The 27961-nt window shown below is 37.9% G+C and overlaps 1 long non-coding RNA gene across 3 annotated transcripts; it reads left to right on the top strand.

Moving 5' to 3' along the window:
* Positions 1–85: 85 nt before the first annotated feature.
* LOC143268157 (uncharacterized) lies at positions 86–26791 on the top strand. 3 transcript variants are annotated; one of them, XR_013043851.1, is made up of 6 exons: positions 86–293; positions 13095–13183; positions 13540–18651; positions 18811–19099; positions 25498–25551; positions 26419–26791. It is a non-coding gene; the product is annotated as an uncharacterized LOC143268157 (long non-coding RNA). The 3 variants fall into 3 exon arrangements; XR_013043852.1 differs by having other exon boundaries at positions 25498–26231; XR_013043850.1 differs by lacking the exons at positions 13540–18651; positions 18811–19099.
* The last annotated feature ends 1170 nt before the right edge of the window (positions 26792–27961 follow it).

The raw sequence follows: 27961 nt of genomic DNA, 5'->3' as shown, positions 1-27961 counted from the left end.
CTTCCTATGATCTCACCCTGCTTTCATCTATCCTCTATTGTGATGTCATTGAGCATTCAGCTATGATCTAAGAGCGTCACAAGAACCTCATGAATTGGGCAAGCTAGTTACCTCCGGTTTATACCTCTGCACCTAGGCAATGACAAGGTGTCCTTGGTGAAGATCAGAGACGGAACAGAGCTGCTCTCAGTCTGGCTTGCAATCTGCTTTCCCCCACTGTGGTCCTTTGTGTGTTGCCTACAGACCAAGTCACACTCTCCTGAGTGACAAAGCCAGGAACCCCGCAGGCGCATGTGAGTTGTGGAGGAGTTATTTTCGAGCACCTTATGCTGCTTCTGAAGAGAACAAGGAGCATTTCCGAGCATTTTCAATTTTTAAGGCCTGTATTTTGTCTCTCAACCCACTGTTAGATCCAGCGCACAGGTGTCCCTTTTTATAGTTCAAATCCCTGTACAACAGTGTATTTAAACACTACAAACCTAGAATACAACAGAACTGTGACTATATTTTTTTCATTAATTCTTTTTTTTACTTCATGAGATTATAATTTCATCACTACATTTCTCCCTGCTCTTTACTTCCTCCATATCTTCCCATATACTCCTCCCTGCTTCCTTCAAATTTACTGCTTCTTTTTTAAGACTAATTTTTATTGTATGTGTATATGTATATGCACACACATATTTCTAAATATAACCTGTTTAATGTGTATAATGCTACTTATATGTCTGTTTTCAGGCATTATCATTCATTAATTCTCTCAAATTCTCCACCAAGCTCCAAGCTATCTTCTACTGTGCTTTCCTAAGCAATAGTGTTTTTTTAATTTTTATTTTTTGTTTTTTTGAGACAGGGTTTCTCTGTGTAGCTTTGTGCCTTTCCTAGAACTCACTCTGTAGCCCAGGCTGGCCTTGAACTCACAGAGATCCGCCTGCCTCTGCCTCCCAAGTGCTGGGATTAAAGGCGTGCGCCACCACCGCCTGGCACAATAGTGTATTTTAAGGAATTCAGTAGACTTTGAAAAACTACTCATATCCTTATTTTATTTAATTTGGATCATGATGCTGTAACACACTCCTTTCCTAGGTAAATAAACTCACTGGATCTTTTCTTAGCAAAGTGGGTAACACCCCAGGTAAAAATTAAGTGATTGAAAATTAGTAAGCTTAGTGATTTAAATATATGCAATAATTAAAATGTGTTCACAGTTTTTTTTTTAGGTCTCTGTTTAAAGGTTAGTGTGTATTTTTATGTTTCTGAGTGTTGGTTTTGTAGACAGTCAGGTAACGAGTAAAGCCTGAAGGAGTAAGAGACAGTCCTACGAAGTGGGGGAACTGAGTGGATATTTTACATCAACTATGGATCCTGTGAAAATGTCCTCTCTCGTTTCTCACAATCTTGTCTAACTCAAATGATGACTTAATAAACCCCAACTTTAAACTGTGAGTTAGGTCAGTCCCATAAAGATTATATGACATATTCGCTTTTCTAATTTATGGATCTTACACATTATAGATGAAAAAATATCCATGTGGGGGCTAGAGTGGTTAAGAAGTTTTCAATTGTTGCAGAAGACCTGGTTTCAGTTCTTAGCTCCCACATGGTGGCTGTTCTAACTTCTTCTGGCACCAGACACACATGGAAACACAATATGTATATAGATGACTTGAAAATAGAAGCAAAATTCTAGTAGAACAAAGGAGACTAACAAAAAGAGAATAAAAAAGGGTCAGTGGCAGGGTGTGTGGGGATATTCACATATACCTTATATGCTACTTGCATGAACATGGCCTTCTGTTGATGTAACCAACCGTCTTATTAAATAAGAAACACAGAAACAATGTAAAAGAGAAAGCCGAGAGGTCAGAGCTCAGAGCTAAAATCTCACCCTTCCTCCTGCTGTCCCAGCTTCGCGAAAAGAGACCTACTTCCTGTCGGTTCGTATTTTTAAAGTATGTTGTTCTGCCTTCTCATTGGTTGTAAACCCAAACACATGACTGCCTCGTCACTGTCTGAATGTACAGCCCCCTAGGTCTTAAAGGCATATGTCTCCAATGCTGGCTGTATCCCTGAACACACAGAGATCTTATGGGATTAAAGGCGTGTGCCACCACCGCCACACTCTTGCTATGGCTCTAATAGCTCTGACCCTGAACACACAGATATCTATGGGATTAAAGGCGTGTGCCACCACCGCCACACTCTTGCTATGGCTCTAATAGCTCTGACCCCCAGACAACTTTATTTATTAACATACAATCAAATTAATATTTCGGTACAAATCAAAATAATATTTCAATACAATTAGATTACCACCACATTTCCCCTTTTCTATTTTAATAAAAAGAAAAAAAGCAAAAGGTTATGACTAACAAAAGAAAAACTATATACAAAAGTACAATAACTATATACAATATATACAAGTAATAAATACCTAAACAGGTATTTGACGAATCAGAGAAAATAATTCCATTATCTATCCTATTTTGATAATTCCAAGATGTATCTAATGTACTTTCTATCCTAATTAATTTTCAACTATAATTAACTAATCTTCAACCATAACTAACTAATCTTCAACTCCCTCAGAGACCCAAGAAGGGAATAATATTAGCTAACAAAAATAAAAACAGGAAGTGCATGCAAGCAACTTCCAAAAAAATTTTGTGAGTTGACAGAAACAGCCAGCTGCCTGGGCAGTCACCTGAGGTTTCTCCGCAGTGTTAGGGCATCATCTTCAGCCTATAGGCTTAGTGTATCTGACAGACTCATTTGTGAAGTAGGATGTACACAAGGTCAACAGTTCAACCTCACATTGGGTGAGAGCAGTCCACGTACCAGAAACACCTGAATTCCACTAGTGTCCTGTCATGATTCAGGATTTTAAATTCTGGAAATTGTTGACAGTTTTTTAATTCAGCTGTCCATTCTTCTTGGCTGTGTATATATGGCTTCATCTCAGCATCCCCTTCTTCTCCACATCCCTCTATTAAATGCCAGTCTACTTTTGAGAGGCATGAGCTTTCAGCTGCTGTTCCATTGTACAACAGAATCCATCGGCCCTCTGCCTGTTAAGCTGCCTTCGAAGAAAAGGGCACCGTACCTTTTCCGGATGCGAAGGCCACTTCAGGGATGGGGCCATATTGTCCTGGCCTCAGAAGATGCCTTTTGATAAAGCCATAACCACACTTGTTTTGGCAAGAATCAGTAGTCCCTTGTTTCGTGATCTGTCTGTCCATTTTGTCCTGTTGATTCGAGGATACTTTGTTGTCCAGTGGCTAACTTTTGCCAGAATGAAAGTTGACTCCATATGCAGTTTCTTCAATGCCCATATTTCTCTAAAGTAGATTGGTACTGCCAGGAGCCGACATGTCTGCCCCACACCACCTCTTTGGGAATGTGGGCGTCGTATTCTTAAAATTGCTTCCTGCTGGGTATGGGCGAAGTTTTCTTTATCCTTGTAGTTCAAAGCTGATCTGTGGATGATGTTTGTCAGCTTAATGATATTATTATTGTCCACGTGGAATTGTTGTTGTTGTGGGGCCCCATCTTCTTTCTGGAGACTTCAGTTGATGTTAGGCCTGGCCATGATTTCCTGCAGAAAACTGATAAGAGACTCGAACACAAAAACATATATATGCAGCTAGCCTTTTTTCTAGAATTAGTTAGTACTCTATGTGACCATTCATATCTTAACAAAGTTTAAAATGTATATATATATATATACTAATCTTGTAAATTTTGATATAAAATTTATACTTTGAGAAAAGTTTAAAGAATCAGAATAGAATCAAAGAGTTGAGATTAGTAATAGAATAGTCCCTTAATTAATTTTGCTTTTGTCCTGTACCATAGCAGAAGATGGCTCTTATTCTGGCATGATACAGGGAGTTTGCATTTTCCTTTTAACAACATGCTTGATTTTAAAGAAGGAGAGAGCCATTCTCCAACTCCAAAGTCAGCTTTAAATTTTAATTGAACTGGGACTGTTAGAAGACCAATAGTGTTAAATCTTTAGAGAAAAGCAGAAACAAACATTTAGGAAGACATAAATTTTTTTTTAGATAATATATACCCATACACCGTTTCACTCTGTTTCTTGGGATAGATGATTTGTCCCTTTTCTTCAGTTGTCTCATTTGTCCAGTGTTCTTCAGATTCCTTAACCTTCATTCTCCTAAAAGACAAAAACAAAAACCTTTCCCCAAGACTAATTTTGGGGATGTTCCTTTTTGGCAAGTTATTATCTGATGAAATGAAAAGGCATGTTTTATTGATACAAGTTAGTTTAAATTGGATGTTCATGCTGGTTGATGAACTATCACCTCCTCTAATTAAGAGGTCTCTCTTGTTCAAATCGAACCTTTATCAATTTTGATGGTACCCACAGCTTATCTTCTCCTGTAGAAACAAAAGCAAAACCACGTCCCCAATGTAATACATACCCTGGTTTCCATTCTGAGGTCAGCACATCCTTAAAGTATATAGGCTGATTTAATTCTGTAGTTTTTTCTATTATCCAATGTCTCTCTGCAGCTGTTGTTCCTTTCTCATTGGCATTCAGAAAATTCAAAGTTAGAAGAGCATTATGCAGTCTATTTCTGGGGGTTTTTGTTACCCATTTCTGTTTATTTAGCATATCCTTTAGAGTTCTGTTTGATCTTTCTATAACTGCTTGACCTGTAGGATTATGTGGTATGCCTGTAATATGCTTTATATTGTAATAAGCAAAAAACTGTTTCATTTTAACAGAGACATATGATGGAGCATTGTCAGTTTTGATTTGTGCAGGTATACCCATGATGGCCATAACTTCTAGCAAATGAGTGATTACAGAATCAGCTTTTTCAGAACTCAAAGCAGTTGCCCATTGAAATCCTGAATAAGTATCGATAGTGTGGTGTACATATTTCAATTTTCCAAATTCTGCAAAGTGAAACACGTCCATCTGCCAGATTTCATTTCTCTGAGTACCCTTTGGGTTACATCCTGCTGGTAATGGCGTCTGATTGTAGAAGGAACAAGTAGGACATTTCTTTATTATTTCTTTGGCTTGTTGCCAGGTTATGGAAAAATCCTTTTTTAAACCTTTACTATTAACGTGATGTTTTTTATGAAATTCTGAGGCCTCCAGCACATTTCCTATCAATAATTTATCAATCTCTTCATTGCCTTGTGCTAGAGGGCCTGGCAGACCAGTATGGGATCGAATGTGAGTTATATATAAAGGATGATTCCTTTTCCTGATTGTATCTTGTAATTGAATAAATAGTGAAGTTAATTCTGAAGCATCAGGGATAAATTCTGCAGTCTCAATATGTAACACCACTCTTTCAGCATACTGAGAGTCAGTTACTATGTTGAGAGGTTCTGAAAAATCCATTAATACCAACAGAATAGCATACAATTCTGATTTTTGCACTGAATTATACGGACTTTGAACCACTTTACTTAAATTTTCTGATTTGTAACCTGCCTTTCCTTCTTTGTTGGCATCTGTATAAAATGTACGAACTCCAGATATGGGTTTTTGCCGTACAATTCGAGGCAAGATCCATTCAGCTCTCTTTATAAGATCAATTCTATTGCTTTTGGGATATTTGCTGTTAATTTCTCCCAAAAAATTACTGCAAGCTCTTTGCCAAGGTTCACTTTCTGTCCATAATTTTTCAATGTCCTCCTTAGTTAATGGTACGACAATTTCTGCTGGGTCTATGCCTGCTAATTGACGAAGTCTCAATTTTCCTTTGTAAATCAAGTCAGAGATTTTTTCCACATAAGTTTTTAATTTTTTATTTGGTTTATTTGGTAAAAATATCCATTCCAATATAATATCTTCCCTCTGCATTAATATTCCAGTAGGAGAACGCCTAGAAGGTAAGATAACCAAAATGCAATCCAGCTTTGGATCAATACGATTCACGTGTCCTTCATGCACTTTCTTTTCTACCAAGGCTAATTCTTTCTCAGCTTCAGGTGATAATTCTCTTGGACTATTTAAGTCCTTGTCACCTTCTAAGGTTTTGAACAAATTAGTCAGTTCATCATTTTTTACCCCAACAATAGTTCGTAGATGAGAAATATCTCCAAATAATCTTTGAAAGTCATTAAGAGTCTGTAGTCTATCTCTCCGAATTTGCACCTTTTGGGGTCTAATTTTTTGTAGCTCTATTTTATATCCTAAATAATTAATAGAATCTCCTCTTTGTATCTTTTCAGGAGCAATTTGTAATCCCCAGCGAGGCAAAATTTTCTTTACTTCTTCAAACATTATTTCTAAAGTATCTGCATTTGAGTCAGCTAGTAAAATATCGTCCATATAATGATAAATTATAGATTTAGGAAATTTTTTACGTATCACTTCCAATGGCTGTTGTACAAAATATTGGCACAGAGTTGGGCTATTCAACATTCCCTGTGGGAGGACCCTCCATTGAAATCTTTTAACCGGTTGAGAATTATTATAAGTAGGCACTGTAAAAGCAAATCTTTCTCTGTCTTTTTCTTGTAAGGGTATTGAAAAGAAACAGTCTTTTAAATCAATAACTATGAGAGGCCATCCTTTTGGTAACAGAGTAGGCAAAGGCATCCCAGATTGTAGAGAACCCATTGGCTGAATTACTTTGTTAATTGCCCTAAGGTCTGTTACCATTCTCCATTTACCAGATTTCTTTTTAATAACAAATACAGGAGAATTCCAAGGGCTGGTTGATTCTTCAATATGCTGAGCATTTAACTGTTCTTCTACCAGCTCTTCTAAAGCCTGGAGTTTCTCTGTTGTTAAAGGCCATTGCTGGACCCATACAGGCTTGTCTGTTAACCATTTTAAAGGTAGAGCTGTTGGTGTCTTTGGAAGATCATCAGTTATTGTGCCCTGTTCTTGTATAATATGGATGGCTGGTGACCACTCATTAGAACAATATCTTCTAATATTTCTCTCAGTAACATGTGCTAGTTTATGATTTGTTTCTGAGATTGGAGGGATGTTAATCTGAGTATTCCATTGTTGCAACAAGTCTCGACCCCACAGGTTCATAGTTATGTTAGCCACATATGGTTTTAATTTTCCTCTCTGTCCTTCTGGACCTATACATTCGAGCCATCTTGCACTCTGTTTCACCTGAGATAATGTCCCAATTCCTAACAGTTGAACGTTTACCTCCTGAAGAGGCCAAGTTGGATGCCAAAATTCTGGTGCAATTATGGTAACGTCCGCACCTGTGTCTACCAGACCAGACAACAAAACACCATTTATTTTTATCGTTAATTTTGGTCTTTGTTCATTAATAGAAGTTTGCCAAAAAATTTTCTTTATGTTTTCTCCTGAATTTTCTATTCTCTCTGTTTCATCATTCTGACCAGCATGATTTATTCCAATAGGCATTTGGTTATTTAATCGCTCTCCAGAGCAGGCATTTCCTCTATGGCTGCCGGAAAGGTTTGAACTGGATTTGCACTGGGGGCCTGCCTGAGGCCCCTCTGGGAGTTTCCCGAAGACTGAGGCAAAGGATTACCCTGTCTGTCCTTTGTTGATCTACATTCGTTGGTCCAGTGTTTTCCCTTACCACACCTTCTGCATACTCCAGAAGGAAGGGGCATTCTGTTGCCATTGTTCCTTGAAGAAACATTGTTTCTGGAAATGACCTGTCTACAGTCCCTTTTCAAATGTCCTTGCTTTCCACATCCAAAACATCTAACACTCCTCAAACCTTTTGAAATTACTTCTCCTACCCATGTATCATCATGCTCATCAGCTTCAACATTAATTGTTTCTCTAATCCAATCTTCCATAGGTGCAGATCTTGCCCTTAATGGCCTGATTATTCTTTTGCATGCTGCATTCGCATTCTCAAAGGCCAAAGATTCAATTATTGCCTTACCAGCTTCTGAATCCGAGACCGTTCTCTTTACTGCTGAAGCCAGTCTTTGTAAAAAATCTGTAAAAGACTCTTTTGGGCCTTGCTTCACCTTTGTAAATGACTCAGATTTTTTTCCTGGTTCCTCAACTTTGTCCCATGCATTCAAGGCTGCCGTTCGACATAAAATTAGGGTTTGGACATCATATAAACATTGTGCTTGTGCTGAAGCATATTGGCCTTCGCCCATAAGCTGATCCTGGCAAACTTGTACTCCTTTATCCCTCCATTGTTTTTCTATGTTTTTAGCCTCCTCCTTAAACCAAGTCAGAAATTGAAGTCTCTGGCTGGGTTCCAGAACACCTTGTGCGAGGTCCCGCCAGTCCTGTGGTACTATCCTATTATATGTTGACCAAGTGTTTAACATTTGCTTTACATATGGGGAATGCATGCCATAAGATACTATTGCCTCCTTAAACCTTTTTAAATCCAACATTTCAATTGGAGCCCAAGTATTTTGTGTAGCCATTTGATCAGGCATCTGCTGTACTGTTACAGGATAAATTAAGGGTGACTGTGTGAAAACAGGCTTTCTTTCTGCAACCTTATGATCCCGACTTGAAACAACTTCACTGTTAATTTCTTCTGTCTGAATTTTTACAGGTTTAACAAGTTCTTCTAACGCTGTTATCCTGGCACTTAAATTGACTATCTTTTTAAATATTAAAATGTGGATTATTATAGTGATGAGGTGCATAATTCCACCAATACTAATATTATATAGTTGTTCCATTGCCAGACTGCCTAAAATTTCGAACAAAAACCAATTTTCTTCCAATGTACACATAAAACCCATTTGTTTTTTAATGTGGAAAAAATTCTCTTTTAGATAGTTTCCTTTAAAATATCTGATATATTATGACTTACCAAATCTGCGTAGAACAGTAGAAATCCGAGGGGATTTTCAAAGCAGCCACCTAGTGTCCCAGGTGTAAATCCAGAGAGAGAGAGAGAGAGAGAGAGAGAGAGAGAGAGAGAGAGAGAGGGGAAAGAGAGAACGCACAAGAAAGCGTAGCCGGCTAAAGCTTAAATGCAGCCACGTGTTCCCTCTTGTGCCGAGTCAAGGCTTGGGTCTGGCTTCCTTAAGCTCCGACCACGTGCGTTGGCTTTACAGGCAGGGCCCTGTTCGGCAGGGCAGGTCTGAGTTGTTTGTAGCACCGGCTTTAGGCAAGCTGCTCACAGACCTAGGCCCGGGCTAGAAGTTGCTACCCGGACTAGGACGCCAGCAGCTCGGACTAAGAAGCCGATCGCCGCCGGCCGCCGTGTGCCAGCGCTGCCGCCGCCGCCGCCGCCGCGGGCCGCCTGCCGCCCTTGTGGGAAAGCGGACCTGCCGCCAAGCCAAGCAGTTTTTAATGGATTCTTGTCACGTTGGGCGCCAGATGTAGATGTAACCAACCGTCTTATTAAATAAGAAACACAGAAACAATGTAAAAGAGAAAGCCGAGAGGTCAGAGCTCAGAGCTAAAATCTCACCCTTCCTCCTGCTGTCCCAGCTTCGCGAAAAGAGACCTACTTCCTGTCGGTTCGTATTTTTAAAGTATGTTGTTCTGCCTTCTCATTGGTTGTAAACCCAAACACATGACTGCCTCGTCACTGTCTGAATGTACAGCCCCCTAGGTCTTAAAGGCATATGTCTCCAATGCTGGCTGTATCCCTGAACACACAGAGATCTTATGGGATTAAAGGCGTGTGCCACCACCGCCACACTCTTGCTATGGCTCTAATAGCTCTGACCCTGAACACACAGATATCTATGGGATTAAAGGCGTGTGCCACCACCGCCACACTCTTGCTATGGCTCTAATAGCTCTGACCCCCAGACAACTTTATTTATTAACATACAATCAAATTAATATTTCGGTACAAATCAAAATAATATTTCAATACAATTAGATTACCACCACAGCCTTCTGTAACTCTGTATTTTAATATAAAATATTAAATCATTTTATGATTTAAGAAGCCATTCTAAAAAAGTTCTTAGGAAAAATACCTTTGCAAATATTCAAACTCAGGCAACACAGTGTTAATAATTCCTTTTGGATGCTCCAAAGATGTTAGTAATCTACAATCCTGAGCAATTGTAGATAACACAGTGGGAGCACTCTGGCTTATTTATAAGGCTGATTGCTGGTGGTAAGTTGGGGTCTACTTTAACTAAGATCTTGATGCCATTCACAATGGTCTGTCATCGTAAGAACTAAACTCACTAAGAGGACATTAGGCATACAAGACTATTTTGAAAGAGCATCAAGGATGAGGATGTCAACCACCAGGAGTGGAGTTTGCCACCATCATCTCTAGTCAGGATGGGGAAAGACCCTGGAAGGACAGTGCAAACCATTCTTAGGAAACATGCCTCCTCTACTGAAGTCCAGCTCATAGCAAAGTGTTCATGTGAGAGCCTCTGTCCAGATCCTCCTGGAGCCACTGTGCTCTTCTGGGCTGCAGATGCTGCTGGCTCTGGGTCTGGCAGCCTCTCTCTGTTGTGGGCTGTGCATTTAGACATGAATAGAGTGGCTTCCAGCTACTGGGTTGCAGACTGTTCTTGACATTCAATTTACATTAACCTCTGAATATGTGAACTATATCTCACTGTATCTCAGAAATAAAACTTGAAGCAACAGTATGCTGAGAAAAAAGTCATGTTTATATTCTCAATATATTGAACTGGAAAGAGTAGAGTTATGGATTTTGTGTGCTGAACTTTACTTACTTATTTATTGGCTTTTTGAGTCAGGATCTCACTCTGTGAACTAGCCCAACCTAGAACTCACCATTTAGTCTCAGGTGGCCTCAAACTTGTTATAATCTTCCTGCCCCAGCCTCTCAAGTGCTGGGATTACAGGCTTGAGCCATCTTATTTGTTTGTGTTCAGAACTTTAATATAAGGCTTAGTTTTTCATTCTAAAACACTGTACCTTATTGTAAATGACTCCCAATGTCGTTGACGTCTGTTGTTTTCTCCAAGCTTTGTGTGTTTCTCATTGATGCTCTGATTCTAACAAATGTGTTTAACTCAGTGCTGTGTATGTGATTTCACTTTTGTTCTTTTCTCCCGATTCATTCTCTGTGGATATATTTTCCTGCTGCAGTTGGCAGTGGGGTAATGGCACTCTACTCTCTCTTTCTATTAAAGGAGTATTGATTTAAGGAGGGAGTAAATAGACTATGGTGAGTTTTTCAAGGCGTGCCTCTCTCCCTATTCTTGTTTATATTATTCCCTTGAGTAAGACATTTGGAGTTACAGATTAGTCACAACCTAATCTCCTGGGTATTATGAGCTGGGTTCTGGAGAATATTTTTCATTTTTCTTTTGTCTTTATTTTGGCTCAGTATTTGCAGTGCTAATTAGAATTGGTACATAGACACTATGATCAAATTTAAGAACCTTTTTACTTGCCACTGGGAACAATCTGCATGAATCTGGAAGATGTTATGCTATGTAAACTATGCTGCAGAAAGAAGAATATTGTATGGTCTCCCTAATACATAACAGTAAAAACAATTGAATTTTAGGATACAGAATAAAAAGACAGACAGAAGGAGGAAATGGAAATCTGGGTCAAAGGACATAATGCTAACTTAGGTAAGATAAATGGTCCTGGGGAGCTAGTCTGTAAGACAAAAGTTATAGTTAATAATATTGCAGTATGCACTGAGATACTTCCTGAGTCAGATTTTCAATGCTCTGACTGTATAACAACACAAACAATAATAGTGGATGGTGGTGGATATGCCCAATAGCTGGATTATTATAATAATCACCTCATGATGGGCATTAAAAGAAAAATACTGTACCTGTTAATGGGAAACTAAATATACGATGTTTAAAATTAAACCCTTATCTGACCCTTACGTTCTGTTTTTGTTTACATGGCCAATTTTTTGAGTGTTCTGTATGAGTTCACTAGCTAAACCAATAAAAGAGAAGCTGTGAATTCAAGACAAACTACAATGAGTTCAAGCAGCATTTACATTCCACAGCAAGCTAAGAAAAGGCTATTGAGTTTTCTCAATGGAATATGAATGGAAGATGAAAAATACATTTTAAAATTGTTTAAAGATGACATTTTTTGGTAGCACTAGGGATTTAATCCAGGGTTTTGAGTTTGCTAGACAAAGGGTTTTATCACTGACCTACACCTCCAGCCCAAAAGTTGTATTTTATTAGAGTGAGTCACACTGTGCTTTCTTATTTTCTTCTTCCTCTCCTTTCCCTTTTCCTTTCCTTTCCTTTCCTTTTTCCTTCCTTCCTTCCTTCCTTCCTTCCTTCCTTCCTTCCTTCCTTCCTTCCTTCCTTCCTTCCTCCCTCCCTTCCTTCCTTCCTTCCTTCCTTCCTTCCTTCCTTCCTTCTTTCCTCTCTCTCTCTCTCTCTCTCTCTCTCTCTCTCTCTCCTCCCTCCCTCCCTCCCTCCCTCTCTCTCTCTCTTTCTTTCGTTTTTTTTTTTTTTTTTTTTTTTTGAGACTGGATTTTTCTGTAACAGCTCTAGATGTCCTAGAACTTGCTCTGTAGACCAGGCTGGCCTGGAACTCACAGAGATCTGCCTGCCTCTGCCTCCTGAGCACTTCTGGTTTATTTTGGAATCACTGAAACTGACATCTTAAAAGTAAATGTTTTGGTTATGTTTCTATCGCTGTGAAGAGACACCATGACCACAGCAATTCTTATAAAGTAAAACATTTAATTGGGGTGACTTGCTTACAATTTCAAAGGTTCAGTCCATTATCATGGTGGGGAGCATGACAACATTCAGGCTTATGTGGTACTGGAGAGGTAGCTAAGAGTCCTACATCTTGCAGGCTATAGAAAGTCAACTGAGACACTGAGTGGTATTCTGAGCATAAGAAACCTCAAAGCCTCCCCCCACATAGTGACAGACTTCCTCCAACAAGGCCATACCCACTCCAACAAAGCCACACCTTCTAATAGTGCCACTCCTTATGAGATTATGGGGGCCAATTACATTCAGACTACCACAGTAAACATGAAAAACCAATGGCAAAGGAATCATTCCAAACCACAGCTGGACCCAGAGACCCAGAATCACACACTTCTCTGCCATGCCCAGCTTTGTGATCTTAAGGACTTCTATCAGAAATTGTCTTATTAAAAATATTTTCATAATTATTTGTCTTATTTTTTTATTCAGTATTATTTGTGTTTATTTGCACACAGTGCACATGCATGGCTGGAAATGAATATTCTACAGACTTAGTACTCTCTGAAAAGTGTTACACTGTCCAAAGGCGTAACCAGCCGTCTAAGTAAGTAGTCCCCCAAAACCCACTGTTGAGTTGAGCTAAAACTTGTCTTATAGTCAACATTATAAAACTGAATAATTCAACATTTTATAATGTGTGCATTTATTTGTTTAACCACCTAAATAATCAGTACACAAAACAGATTAGCTATCTCCCAATTTTTCTTATGGTATCCTTTTTCAGTCATTCTCCTTATTATACCCAGTCTGTCTTCTGTTAATAAATTGTCCACCACAATGGCTTTGTCCTTCCTGCTGACAAGGTGATGTAAATGGGATCCCACGCTATCCAGCTGTGTGAAATCTATCTCGTGGGTTTATACTATATACATTTTGCTAACTGTGAATTTGTCTTTGAAGTAGAGCACGCTAAGAACAGAGTTCCTTTCAGAAACTGAGGTAGGAAAAACTTCCTGGTTGATTGTTCTAAGCTTTAGGGGAAAAAGGGAAAGGTTGAAGTAGGGAATTCACAATGTCTAAAAGTGTGTTAATATTTACGTATATGTAAAACATATGGGATTATGTTCATAAACATTTGAATTCTTTGTTTTATAAATCCGAGTTTGCGTAAAAACTCAATCTCAAATTTTAAAGATGCATTTTTTGGGGGTCATGCCAGTTCAGTAGCTTGGAGCAAGATGATTTATCCACATTTTAACAAGTACCAAGTGATTTCCAGATAGTACCAGAATCACTTTTTGAAAAGCATGTATCTAGATAAAAAAGAACTCAGGTATGATTACCACATTTTCTCCAGTGTTGCTAAAGTGAATATGCTCACCAAACCTTAAATGAGGGAACAGATTTTCATAGGCAACTTAAAAAATATATGCAGAAACCATGAAATTTGTCAGTAGAGGGAGAGAGAGGGTCAGGTGGGGCCAGGGTAATGATGGAGAAATACTGGCTTGGAAAGATATTGCAGAAATCAAACCAGTTAGGCACTAGGAATGAACCCGCAATGTATTGTATATAATTAATTTGATTAGTTAGGAACCTGATACAAATGGGTGTCAATAGGAGAAGAACACATCTGCGGTCACCTTTACATCTTGCTACATGGCATGCCCAAACCCCTCTTCTACTTTGTCATCTGCATTTCACTCAGGATTTAAGAAACTGAGGAAGAGCCTGGAAAGAAACACATGAGGAACTGGAAAGGGGAAGGAATTGAGCCTTTCTGGAAAATATAGGAATTGGATTGAGTTTACATCTATAGAAAATTACACACTTATTCTCTTTTATTCCATCCACAACTGAGTGTTGCAGACAATATAGAAAACTCAGTTAGGAAGAACATGTGTTATTCACTATTTAGGAATAATTATGTTGTTTTATAGAGAAATAATTATCAAAAACGAAAGATAATAAAAGTGTTTACTACATTGTAATTATTTTGAATACTCTGCTGTATAATTTTATATTATTTGAAAACAAAATTTTAGGATGAGTGTAAAATATTATTCCATATAAATATGGCCTCATTATTTGATATCAGTTTTTATATAGTTAGAATGTTTCAACTACTGATCATTAAAACTTTAATGAATTGCACATCACTAAATAACCAGTTCTCAAATTTGATTATTTATTTGGTTTAAATTTCAATTATAGTCAAGATATTAAATCAAAGTTCAGCAATATTTTAACAATATTTTAAGGCTCAAAATGCATATACCCCTTTAATATCAATTATTACAACCGAATTCTTTCACAAAGTCGTAGAGATAACTGTTCATAAATTTCCATCCCCAAGACCTATTTTTTAACATTTATCTCTAACTACAATTATCTTTTATAGTTATTAGTTGACTTTGAAAATGATCAAAGTCTTTAAAAAGAATCGCTTAGTAACTTGTGTACAAAAGGAGATAACACCAATTTCCCTACTTTTCTACTTAGTAACAACCACTTTCAACTATTTAGTTTTTCATAATTAATCATATCATTATAATAATTTTCTGTTTTCTCAAATTTATACATGATTTATTGACTTCTTGTTATGCAAGATGAGGATCTTCACCTTGATAGTTTAGACTTAACTACTTTATTTGATTACAAATAATTTACTTGCATTTTCTTGCTTTATTTTCTTCTATCTTTTATATTTACTTTTGAGACAAAAAAAGTATTTCTATTCTTTTTACCTCCTGTTCTGTGTAGATTCCTGAGACTTGATGGGAAGGATTTGATAACAAAGTCCCATTTATAGCTGAATGGTCCAAAGTTTCTCACTCTCTGCACATTGTTCATGTGTGGATCTTTTTGTTAATTCCCATTTACTGTAAGAAGAAACTTATCTAAAGAGGTTTGAGAGATGATAGAGGTTGGAGTGATGAGCCTTAAATCCAACAAAAAGTGATTGGTTACTCTTATAATATTTGTGTCAGCATCGTACTGTTATGTATTACAGGCAGGATGGTCTTAGTTGTATGTTGTAGCTGGTGATATTGATATAGCTGGGAGACACTGATAATGACTTTTCTCCTCTGGAAGTGTGTAAAGTACCTTTTAACACCATGGGCCTTAGTAAGTAGTGATGAAGTTTCTAGTTAGCATGAACTTGATTTCTCAACTAGGCATTTAATACTACTGCAGTCTTGAATCCTTTGAATGCATACCACACTCTTCTACCTGTGAAAACTTTTAGGATTCACTTTATATTGGTACTGGACTGAGGGTAATTTTTGAGGTGAGATTCTTCTAATAAGTGCATGAGCAAGAATGGCTTTCCATGATTTTGTTCTAGAACATCCCATTTATGGACATATTACTTTACTCTTTTAAATACCTATGTTTTGATAGTGAACCTATTTCTATGGAGATTATTTGTTTGGTTTATGAAATTGTCACTAATATCTCATGGATTGAAAGAAAACAAAAGAAGTATTGCCAACAGGTTGAAATGAGGCAGTAACAAGTTGGTGTAACCTTTCTCTTCCAAATTGACTGTTTGGCTGAGCTAAACATATTTTTGTCAGTCAGTAAAATGACGAGGGCAGCATTCAGGGCAACCAGACATGCAGGTTAAACACACTGTATGGGAAGCCAGCAGTAATAAATGCTTTTTCACAGACTGGTCAGCAGAGTTGATTGGGCATAAAACAAATAAGTCCTGGCATTGAGAAAGATCATGTTCAGACTTTTTATAATACATTGTTTCTTGTAATAGAAAAACTGTATAGTACTTTGTAATTATTTACAATGCTCATTATTAGATACCACAGTATTTAAATATTGTGGTACTTTGAATTTGGAATTCCCCTACAAAGACATGTGCTGTAGCTCAGTCCACATCCCTTTCTGCTATTGGATGGAGTCTTTAGAAGGTGAGGTTGTACCCTCAAAGGAGATTTTAAGACCCAATGTCTTCATCATTTTTTAAAATGATGTCCTGGCCACAAATTGTGGTCACCATCTGCTATTGCCATGAGGTACTGCTTTATAACAGGCCCCAAAGCAATGGAGTCAACCTGTCATGTATTAAACATCCCCAAAACTGTGAAATTCTCTCAGTGAGATGACATTAGGCAATAGAGATCTTTTAAAACTACAGTTTTACCTAAAGGTACATTTGAACAGTGTTCTTGTTCTTTAGGGCATACTTATAAGTCACCAGAAGACAAGACAGAAAGTAAACAGAGAGTTATTATGCAATCAATCATAGATTTCTAATTTTATTTAATATTAGATCATGGCTATATTTATACTTTTGAATTTCATAGAAATGAAGTTCAGCCAGTAACTAAGGGGTAGAATTCATTGTGGCTGAGAGACACAGCATGTTCTAGGTTGTGCTTAGGGAACTGTCCTGGACATGAGCATAAGTAGATTTCTAAGACTGAATTGGCAGAGTCAAAAGAGGAGAAAGTATTGGTTAGTTACCCAGAAAATAAATCTCAATTTTGCTGTGGCTTCAACTTCAGCTCAATGCCAACTTCAATCTCGTTCTTCATATCTCTAAATTTTCACCCTTTCTGATCTGTGATTGTTATCGGATGACAATGCCAGTTGTATACAAAATACATGTTAAGATTTATGGTATTGTGTGAATATTAACTTTTACATGTAGGCAAGCAATAGATGATAAATTTAACTGCTAATGGTTTATATGTTGTAAATGTCATCTGCTAATTGAAGAATTTACAATCATAAGAGTAATATGCCTTTTAGTGGTGATTATGAATACTCTTGATTTGGGGAGTCCAAAGTATTAAGAATTGCAATACATTTAAACAAAGGGGAAAATACACCAATGATTCATTTAAATATTTTGAGACTGTATTAGACCAATATTTCTGAAACTTTAAGCTATGGTCAAATCATAGAAGTTTCTTTTAGAAATCAGACTGGGAATGGTGGGTCTGGGTTGTGGGCATGTACTTTCTTTAAGAGTCCTCTAGAATTTTTCCAAAGTATAATCCTAAATAGCTCCTTATTCATTGACTTAGACCCCAAAGTACAGATTTCCTTCAAGATAATACTTATATTTTAACTACTTAAAAAAGATCTGGATTGTATTTTTCTGTTTTCCAAAGAGCTTATGATCCAATACAATATACTATTCCTATAGTGCATGTATCTGACATTTGGACATGCAGAAACCAAAATGTTGAATTAAGGATGCAGCCATTGTGATTCTATCTTTGTCTTTATCTGAGAGATTTCTGGGCCATATGCAATTATCATACATTATGAGTCTGTTCAGAAGAATCTCTTTGTAGAAAGTACGATTAAAAGTGATCACAGTTGCCTTCACCATTGTCAACAAGATGGAGTGTCTGAGAGATTTAGCAATTATTTTCATTGTGAGTTTTGTTCTTACCCTTTAGATTTTTGTTCAGGTCGTAATTACAGTACATACCAGAATAAAAGAATCATTTGCTATAATCACGGAAATAGTAATTTAATTAAGTCAATATTCTTAACCAAGGACAAAATGAATTTTGGAACTTTTGTAGTCATGCTTGAATATGGTGATTTAAACTAGACACAACAGCATTTTTCACAACTAAATGGTGTTTAAAGTACTGATGTTGCTCTTGATAGACAATACTAATTGAATAGATATTTGGTATCTAATCTACTTGTGGGAATCATCTATTAAAATAACCAAACTCAAGAATGCAGGCCATTGAATAAAGTATTGCTTTCTCTGTTCTAGAGAAGATTCTGAGTTTGGTATGCAAGCATGGAAATTGACATATGGATAGTTTATTCAAAAGTCACCTTGAAAGTCAAGATAAGATTTCTTCTTATCATACAAGGCTCAAAGAAAAGAGTTCTGAAATGACTAAACAAAGCTTTATGTACAGGCAAATGCACTAATCATGTTTTTTACTTTATGCATTGTGACTGGTTGACTCTTAGGTTCTTTCTGACCTTGGATGCAATGCTCCTTCCAGAGTGTGGTGGTTTGAATGAAAATGATCCCCATAGGCTCATATATTTGCCATATGTAGTCTCCAGTTGGTAAGTTGTTTGGAAAGCATTAGGAGATGTGGGCTTGTTGGGGTAGGTGTGTCTTTAGTGGAGATGGGTTGCTGGAAATGGGCTTTGAGATTTCAAAAGCCCATGATCGGCCTTTGTCTCTCCCTGCCCCCAACCCCCTGCCTGCTGCCTTTCTTTTAGATTTTCACATTCTGCCTACTGAATACCTCTTCAGATAGTCCCACGACCAGACACTAGACACATTTCCCGTGCCACAGAGCTCAGTGAAATCATTCAAAGCAGCTGAAGAAGAGCACCATCACGAGATTAGTTAACCCCATGTTGCCGTTCTCTGGTTCTGTGTTTGTCTTCTAAACCCTTCCTCTTGAGTTACATTGACTTATAAGAGCAACAGGACTGATGGATAAACATCTTTGTTATATGGAACCCAAACTAATCACAAGCAACTGGAAACTGGAATCCTAAACTGGTAAAATTATCTATTCTGAAGCATAAGTAATCTTTTGTTTGTTTGTTTGTTTATTTATTTATTTATTTATATTTATTTTTAAGACAGGGTTTCTCTGTGTAGTTTTGCTGCCTGTCTTGGCTCTCTCTCTCTCTGTAGACCAGGCTGGCCTCAAACTCACAGAGATTCACCTGGCTCTGCCTTCTGAGTTCTGGGATTAAAGGCGTGCGCCACCACTGCCTGGCAACATAAGTAACTTATGAGAATCAAATTGTCCCCTCAATCACTGATAGTGATAGTAACAACTTCTGAGACAATGACTAAGGGGATCACAAGTTTATGATAGCAGTTGCATCATGCATGCCTTTTGTTTCCCTCCTGAAATTCTCTCTGTTTAATATTAAAGGCCAAGCCAACGTCCTGAAGACAGGTGTGAAGGTCTCTGGGACTTGTGTTATTTCCTCTTTTTGATGCATGCATTGGTTAAATCCCTTCTTCCAGCTTCTTTCTCTCATTCATTTTTTTCTTTTTAAATTGGCGTGTGAAGATGAGCAGTATAACTACCCTATTGGGATTGCCAGGGTCCTAGCTTAGGCTTTTCCCTTCAAACTCTCAGTTACATAGCCAATCCCTAACCTGTTTACCCAGACTTTTCTACCATTTCCCATAGGACCTATGGTAATGATTGTTTCCTATGTCCTCCAACTCTCCTTTCCTTGTCTTGATCCCAGAGGTTTATTATGTGGCCATGGGTAGTATGGCATGCCTGTTTATCTTGCAACCTATGAAAATAATGAACTGCCTTTTTAATGTCATTTGTTTTCTGATCTGTTCTTCTTACCTTGGCCTAACTAAATAAAGCCTATGATTTTGAACAGCAAAGATGTTATAATTAATTTAATAGGACCTCAAGACAGGGAATTCTAAGTCCACGTCTAAAATTCTTTAGATGGCATCATCATAAGTTTCAGTTTCTTAGATGGGTTCAAAGAAAATTCAGCTATGGCAATGATCATATTTCAAAAACGTACAGAGGCAATGCTCTTTCATGTTGTTCTCTTAGAAAAGGGAAGCTTAATCATTTGGAAATCTTTAGTATGTTTTTTTGTCAGAATCTGCCGAACAATAGTTTGTTTTTTTTTCCTTTTATTTTATTTTACAATACCATTCAGTTCTACATATCAGCCACGGGTTCCCTTGTTCTCCCCCCTCCTTCCCCCTCCCCTTCCCCCCAGCCTAGCCCCCCATTCCTACCTCTTCCAGGGCAAAGCCTCCCGAGGACTGAGATCAACCTGGTAGACTCAGTCCAGGCAGGTCCAGTCCCCTCCTCCCAGGCCGAGGCAAGCGACCCGACCCTGCATAAGCCCCAGGTTTCAAACAGCCAACTCATGCAATGAGCACAGGACCCGGTTCCACTGCCTGGATGCCTCCCAAACAGATCAAGCCAATCAACTGTCTCACCTATCCAGAGGGCCTGATCCAGTTGGGGGCCCCTCAGCCATTGGTTCATAGTTCATGTGCTTCCATTCGTTTGGCTATTTGTCCCTGTGCTTTATCCAACGTTGGTTTCAACAATTCTCGCTCATATAAGCCCTCCTCTTTCTCTCTAATTAGACTCCTGGAGCTCCACTACAATTTGTGGCTCTATAAGCAATCTTTATATTTTTTATAGACTTTGTTAGGTTTGCTTAAATGTAACACAAACATGATAAGTTTGAATAAATGCATACAAAATAAATGAGTAAACAAGCATGTAGAAGATCTCTACCCAAATAAAAACAGTATAGATATCAGCAAGATGATAGTACGGCAGTGAAGTGATTGTATTCCTCACTAAACTGCAACATCAACCAACCAACCAACCATCAAATTTCGACAACCATTTATGTCAGGAATACTTTTTTGGAACATAAGTGGGGAGATTTCAGAGAAATTCAGGAATAGATACATTGAAAAGTATAATAAGGGCAACTTCACTCTATTCAGATATACACAGAAAAGAGTCCAGAAAGAAGCTTATAGATACATAGCTAACCAACCTTCAACAAGAGTGCCAAGAGTACACAATGGGAAAAGATATTCTTTTCAATAATTACTGATGGGAGATATAGATATCTATAAACATTAGTATGAAATGACATTCTTATCTTACTTTATATATATAACATATATACTCAAAATGGATTAAAGACTTAAATGTCAAACCTAAAACTATAACATGCCAGGCAGGAAACACAGGGAAAAATTTACTTGACATTGGTTTTGATGATGAACATTTGGTAACAAAAACCACAGGGAACAAATATAAAAAGTGACATATAGAACTGCATCAAAAAGGCTTTCATACAGCAAAGGAAACTGTCAATAGAGTGAAAACAGCATATGGGAACAGAGAAAACATCTATAAACCATATGGCTAAGAAGGACCCTGCATTCAAAATACGTAAAGAGTCACAAATCAAGAGCAAGTTCCCCCAATAATCCAACTTGAAAATAGATAAAAGACCAAACTGCATTTTCCAAAGAAGTTAGTCAAGAGGTTAATAGGATTATGAAAAGATGGAAAAATCAATTATTATTAGGGAAAGGAAAATTAAGGCCACAATGAGATACTATTAGGAGGTCTATACTTCAAAAGATAAGAGCCACCAAGGAGGTGAAAAAAAAATGGAGAAAAGGAAGGAATCCCATGTGTGCAGTGAATGGGAATGCAAATTGTAAAGATGTTATGGGAAGCAGTGTGGTTTCCTCTCAAATTTAAAATTAGGGTTACCAAATGACCTGGATCATCCACGTCTTGGTATTTACCCAAAGGAACTGAAATAATGTTTGCACCCAGAGGAATGTTTGCATTGCTGTGTTCATTGTGGCAACACCCTGGTGCTCAGTAACAGGTACAGAACAGGCAATGCATGCATAAAATGGATATTGCTTAATTAAAATGGAAAGAAAAATCTATTATTTATGACAAGATAGATGAACTTGGAGGATGTTGTACTTAAAGAAACAAACCAGGAACATTCAGACAAATTTATGACATCACTGATGTGTGGAGTTGAAGGTGGTTCAACTCAGCACTAGAGAATAGAAAAACAGTAATCGGAGTCAGATGGAGATACGTGGCAGGGTTGGTCAAATGAGTATAAAGATTCTGTAGTTTAAGATAAATTTTGGAGAATATTTGCCATGATGACTGTAGCTAATACTGTATTTTAAAGTAGATATCTACAGACAGGATGTAGAAAGTGACAGAGGGGCCAGGAACCAGGTGTTAATCTTCAATAACATTCTCTCAGTATAGTTGATTATTTTTTTCATCTTAGCTCTTTGGGGGCCCTTCCACCCAGTTCCCAGATAAATACACAGAGACTTATTTTTACTTATGAATGCCCAGTCTTAGTTTGTCATAATTCTAGCCAGCTTTTCTTAACTTAAATTCTCCCATCTACCTTTTGCCTCTGGGCTTTTATCTTTCTCTATTCTATATTCCTTTCTTTCCTTCTTACTCCATGGCTGGTTGTGTACCTGGGTGGCTGGCCCCTGCCTATGCCTCTCCTACCTTGCTATTGGACATTCAGCTCTTTATTAGACCAATCAGGTGTTTTAGATGGGCAAAGTAACACAGCTTCACAGAGTTAAACAAATGCAACATAAAAGAATGCAACACATTTTTGCATCATTAAACTCCACAGCATAAACCGATGTAACACATCTTCAACTAATATTCCACAGCATCCATATTTTATCAAGCTAGATGAGGAAGCAGAATGAGACAGAGTTGTCCAGCATGTGATATTATCTTCAAAAACACTCTCTTAGGGACCTATATTCTGTAGGAAGGCCTTGTTTCCTGAAGTTTCTACAGCTTAGTATAATATAGCGTCACTAGCTGTAAATGGGGGACCCTGGGAGACTTATATTTAAATCATAACAGAGATTTGCAATGAGTTATTATGTCAGATAGTGCAAAAATATTTGAAGATAAATATGGGGAATTAATGATACAGAGAGTACCAGAAATGGCAGTTGAAATTTTAAACAAGATGATCAGAAAAAATCATTTTCAGAAGAGAATGTTCAAGAACCCCAGGAAAGGGGATAAAATATGAGTCATATTTATCTGGGGAGAACTCTTGAGGCAGAGTAAACAGAAGTCCAGTGTGTGGTCCCTGATTAGCGCATTGTAGAAAGAGCCCCAGTGTAGTCCTCAGGCAGTGAAGATGATGAGTGTGTTCTGGGACACGAGGCCAGAGAACTACAGCTAAGAGCTTATATCTGTTGTTTTCTTCTTTGCTATGACAAAATGCCTGCACCAGATAACATAAGAAAGAAGGATTTACTTGGGTCCATGGTTTGAAAGGGTACAGTCCATCACTCTGGAGAAGACACAGTGGTGGGAGAAAGTTGTAAGAGTGATTCTATACTGGGGAAGCAGAGAAAAATAAATTCCGATGCTTAGCCTGATTTATCCTTTTTATCTGGTCCAAGAGCTCAGCCCTTGGCATAGGGCAGCCCACATTCAGAGTACATCTTCCCACATCAGTGAAACCATTCTGGAAGCACCCCGAGGACATGTCTAGAGGTGTGTCTTTTGGTAATTGTAAATCTTATCTAGATTATAATCAAGAATAACTCATGGGTATTTGCTTTTTTTCCTACATACATATTGTAACAGAGTCTCTCTGGCGACTGTGTTGAGAAGATCATTTTAAGTCAATGGTGCTCAACCATTCTAATGCTGAGACCCTTTAATACAGTTCCTATGTTGTGATAACTCCAACTATAAAATTATTTTTGTTGTTACTTCATAACTGTAATTTTAGTACTGTTATGAATCCTCATGTAAATATCTGTGTTTTCCAATGGTCGAAGGAGACCTCTGTGAAAGGGTCATTTGACCCCTAGAGGGGTAGTGACCCACAGGTTGAGAACCACTGGTTTAAGTGGTCTCAACAGGCAACGTAGAACTAGGAAGAACAGTTAGAAGGCTACTTGCAGTTAATTGGTTGTTGGTGATCACGAAATGATGACATACTTCAAAAGCAGAATTTACTGTTTTTATTGAATGATTGTGAAGTAAAAATGTGGGAAAGATGCTAAAGGATGCTCTGTGATTTAGGCTCAATAATAAGAAAGCAAGTCAGTCTTAAATTGAGATAACTAGACTGCAAGAGGCATGGAGGGCAAATAAGGAGGTCAGTTTTGGGCTTTTCCTGGTCAGGACACTTATCAAATATTCTAGTGGAAATGTCACTTGGGCAATGAGTTGGACATGAGCCCAGGAAGTGATGCAGATAAGAGTTAAACATCTGGTAGTTGTTGGCAGCATAAAATATTTAAAGCCACAGGGCTAGATGAGGTGACTAAGGAAGGAGGTATAGGTGGAAATCCAAAGACAGAGTCTGGGTTTTCCATATCAAACATCTGCTGCATCTGCATCCTGAGCATCCCTGACGCTTGAGTCTTTACTTCTTCATACATTTTCTTTCCTTTGCCCTGGACTAGCTTCCTTTGCCCACAGAGCATTTCCTCCTCTTGGAGCTTTCACAATGTCTGGCCCACCTCGATGCTTTTGTAATTACTTTTCTACTGCTTTGGAAGTTCCTGTCTGGGGCATGACTGTCACCCACAGTCTCATGTGTTGGACACTTTATCTCTAAGATCTTGCCACTGTTGGCAGATGGCAGGGACTTGAGGATCTGGGTCCCAGATGAAGAATTTGGGTCATGGGATGGATTGGATGGATATTGGGATGACAGCTTCTTATTCTCTGTCCTTGCTTTTCAATCTTCTTCCCAAACAGCATGAAGTGGGCAGCCTTTCTAGTTGAGGGGTGTCCTGCTTTGTTACGCTGCCTTGCCCAAAGCAATGTAGCTGACTGAAATTGTGAGCCACAATAAAAGGTTCCTTCTTTTAACTTAATTATTTTAAGTATTTTGTCACAGCAGCAGAAAACTGACTAACCTAGAATTGGTTACCTATTATTTATCATATGTATGATTCTTGAGGGTAGGGGCTACTTTCCATCTCAATAAATATTTGCCACATGAGTGGGAGTATAGATTAGATTATAAAATGAATCTACTTATCTATCCTGTCATAATAAAAGGCCAGGACACAGATTTTGATTCTATAATTGGTTCTTATGATAGCTATTAAAACAATATAGTATATACTGTAGAATGGTGACTATGGAAAAAGCCCTATAGAATAAGGAAGTTTTAGTTGTCGGCTAGTCCTGTATTTACCATTTCATTAACCATCTGGAGGTTGTTTAATATCGTCAAGCCTTGGTTTGCTTTCGTGTGAAACAGAATTCATAATTTTTTTATTGCCATCCTAGATTATGTGCATGAAAACACTTTGTAAGCTTTAAAACACTGTAAAGTCTGAAATACTGTTATTATTTGTCTCTCCAGAAAGACATACATCGTGAACCTGCCTTTGCCCCAGGTGCTGAGCATGAAGATAAGGTGTGTTTATGATCAGAGTGTGCCGTGTTTCAACATGCACTTAGAGTCCACGTAGCGTATGGCAATTGAGCTGCTGTTGAGGCGAATCTCCTTTCATTTTTGGAACTGTAAGGCTGCCTGCTATTACGTTTTATAGGTTGTCAGTTACAGCCTTCAGAGAGAAGCATCGCAGTGATGTCAGATATAGATTAAAAGGAAGTAGCACTGGCCCCGAATGAGAGAGGTGGTGGTGCTCTGGCGAGTTGGATTCTTGAGTTGGAACGCGTTTGTTTTCCTCCCTGGTGGCTTCCCAGCACACATTCGGAGCCACTCAGCTGGCTTTGGCCTTGGAACCTCTGTTGGAAATTACAATCCAAGGCCCACTTGTGACGTTGGAATGGAATTAGGAGGGCTGGCTTATCTGTCCTGTTTAAAATCCATTGTGCTTAAGTCTTCCCACACCCAGAGTGTCATCTGCCTCCAGCAACGCTGAAGCTGTCTACGGCTTCTGCCTTTTTATCTCTCTTTTGTTTTGAAGACATATTCTTATGCTACAGCTCAGGCGGGCTTCATATGAGCTATCCTCCTGCCTGAGCCTCACAGGACTAGGGTTATAGGTGTGCACTGCTGTGTCCGACTGGCTTCTTTTAAGGTTCATGTATTTCTCAAATCAGTTCATCCGGAGTTCTTGGCACGGAGAAGTATGCTTTTTATTTTTTATTTTTTATTTCTTGTCAATCATACTTTTAGGATTGTTTATCTTTATTCATGTAAATGCTAATTAGGGGCAGATAGTCTCTTCTTATGCGCTAGGTGAATCAATTTAGGAGTTTTGGGGACTTTCTGATGTAATGACTATGGCCTCTTTTTACTTTGCTGTATTTCCAGGGAGCTGAATATTTTTTTGCTGGAAAGAACTCTGAATCTCAGAGCAGTATGGAATGTAAAAAGCATCTATGCAATCAGCAACTCTTGTCTGGGGCTCTTGGTGGAGGCCGTCAGTGTGAGTCTATTTGGGGACTTGACTGCAATCTAGTTCATAACTGTGGCCTGATTTCCAATCCAGGCTGACAACCTTTAATCTGCAGGTTGGCATTTGTCAGGGGAAAACACAAATGAGTCATTTCAAATCTACCATTGTTTTTAGTAATAACTGCCCAAATATGTGTTCTACTGATGTCCTTTCTTAGTATATCATGTGTAGAAAGGGAAATTATGCAACTATTAATAGAATTAAATAAACTTTCTCAAAAATACTAAATGGCTTCCTTAATAATTTCTTTCCAACTCCCATATTTCCAACTCTAAGAACATTACTGGACACCTTATAAACCTTTTCCATAACTGGTAAGTTCTGGAAGGTGAATTCATTTTATTTCAGTGGCTATAGATTCTGTATCCTCTCTGTTCTATTTACCTCTCACTTTTTAATAATAATGCTTTCATATTCCTGGGGACAAACTTCTTTTAGTGTTCTACATTTTTCTTTCAAAATGAAAATACTATGTAAAGCTATTACTTTAAAGTTAATTTATTCATATAGCTAGTAAGTTACTTATGTTTTTTTATCTTCAGAATTTTCTCAGTACATTTTTTCCGTATTCCATGATTGTTAAATTAGAACTATTATTCAGATTTAACTGTTAATATTTCAATGGAATATTAACATGCATTTTGCCTCAGGTAATATGTGGAAAAGCTAATAACCATTTCCTTCTAAAACTTCCACAGTCCCAAAGGTCCCCATTAGCATTTCTTTGTCAATGCTATGTATAACCAAATAATATTAATTTAATTGGTTTTCTAGCTCACATTTGTTTCACTTCTAAAGTGCCAGAGGCCACAAGGACATTTTCTCTTTCTGAATGTGTAATTGGTCTTAAAATGTAGCCAACACTAACCATGGTTTACATCTAAGAATGTTCCAATAACTGTCCTTTCTAGGTATCATTCTTATAGCTTAACTCACTTGCTCCTTAACATTTATTTGCTATTCGTATTTTTAATGGTGAGCGAGTGACAGAGGTTAGACTTGTCTGACATCCACATATGGCGAACGACAAGGTTAGGATCAAAATGTAGATGGGTCGTCCCTCCTGTCTGTGATAACAGGATGCTGAAGTAATTCGTTACCCAAGATGATGCAGTAGGAGTCAGCATGGCAATCTGCTTTCACTTGTGGCCGCACTGTGATTATACTGTCTCTGAGTAATGAGCCAAACATTTGCCACAGCAAGGATGAGCCTGAAGACATTATGCTAAATGAAAAATATCAGACAATGGGAGAAAAATATCCTTTGTAAGTGCAATCTCAAAGAAAAAAAATACCAAATATTCAGAGACAGAGGGGAAAAAAGACAAAAGAAGAGTGGTACCAAGGCTGGGGGTGGTGGGAGAAATTGTGAAGCTGTAGGTCAGAGGGGAAAAGTCA

The sequence above is a fragment of the Peromyscus maniculatus genome, chromosome 12, assembly GCF_049852395.1.
Source record: "Peromyscus maniculatus bairdii isolate BWxNUB_F1_BW_parent chromosome 12, HU_Pman_BW_mat_3.1, whole genome shotgun sequence".
Taxonomy (NCBI): Eukaryota; Metazoa; Chordata; class Mammalia; order Rodentia; family Cricetidae; genus Peromyscus; species Peromyscus maniculatus.
This window is presented reverse-complemented; position numbering and strand designations above follow the sequence as displayed.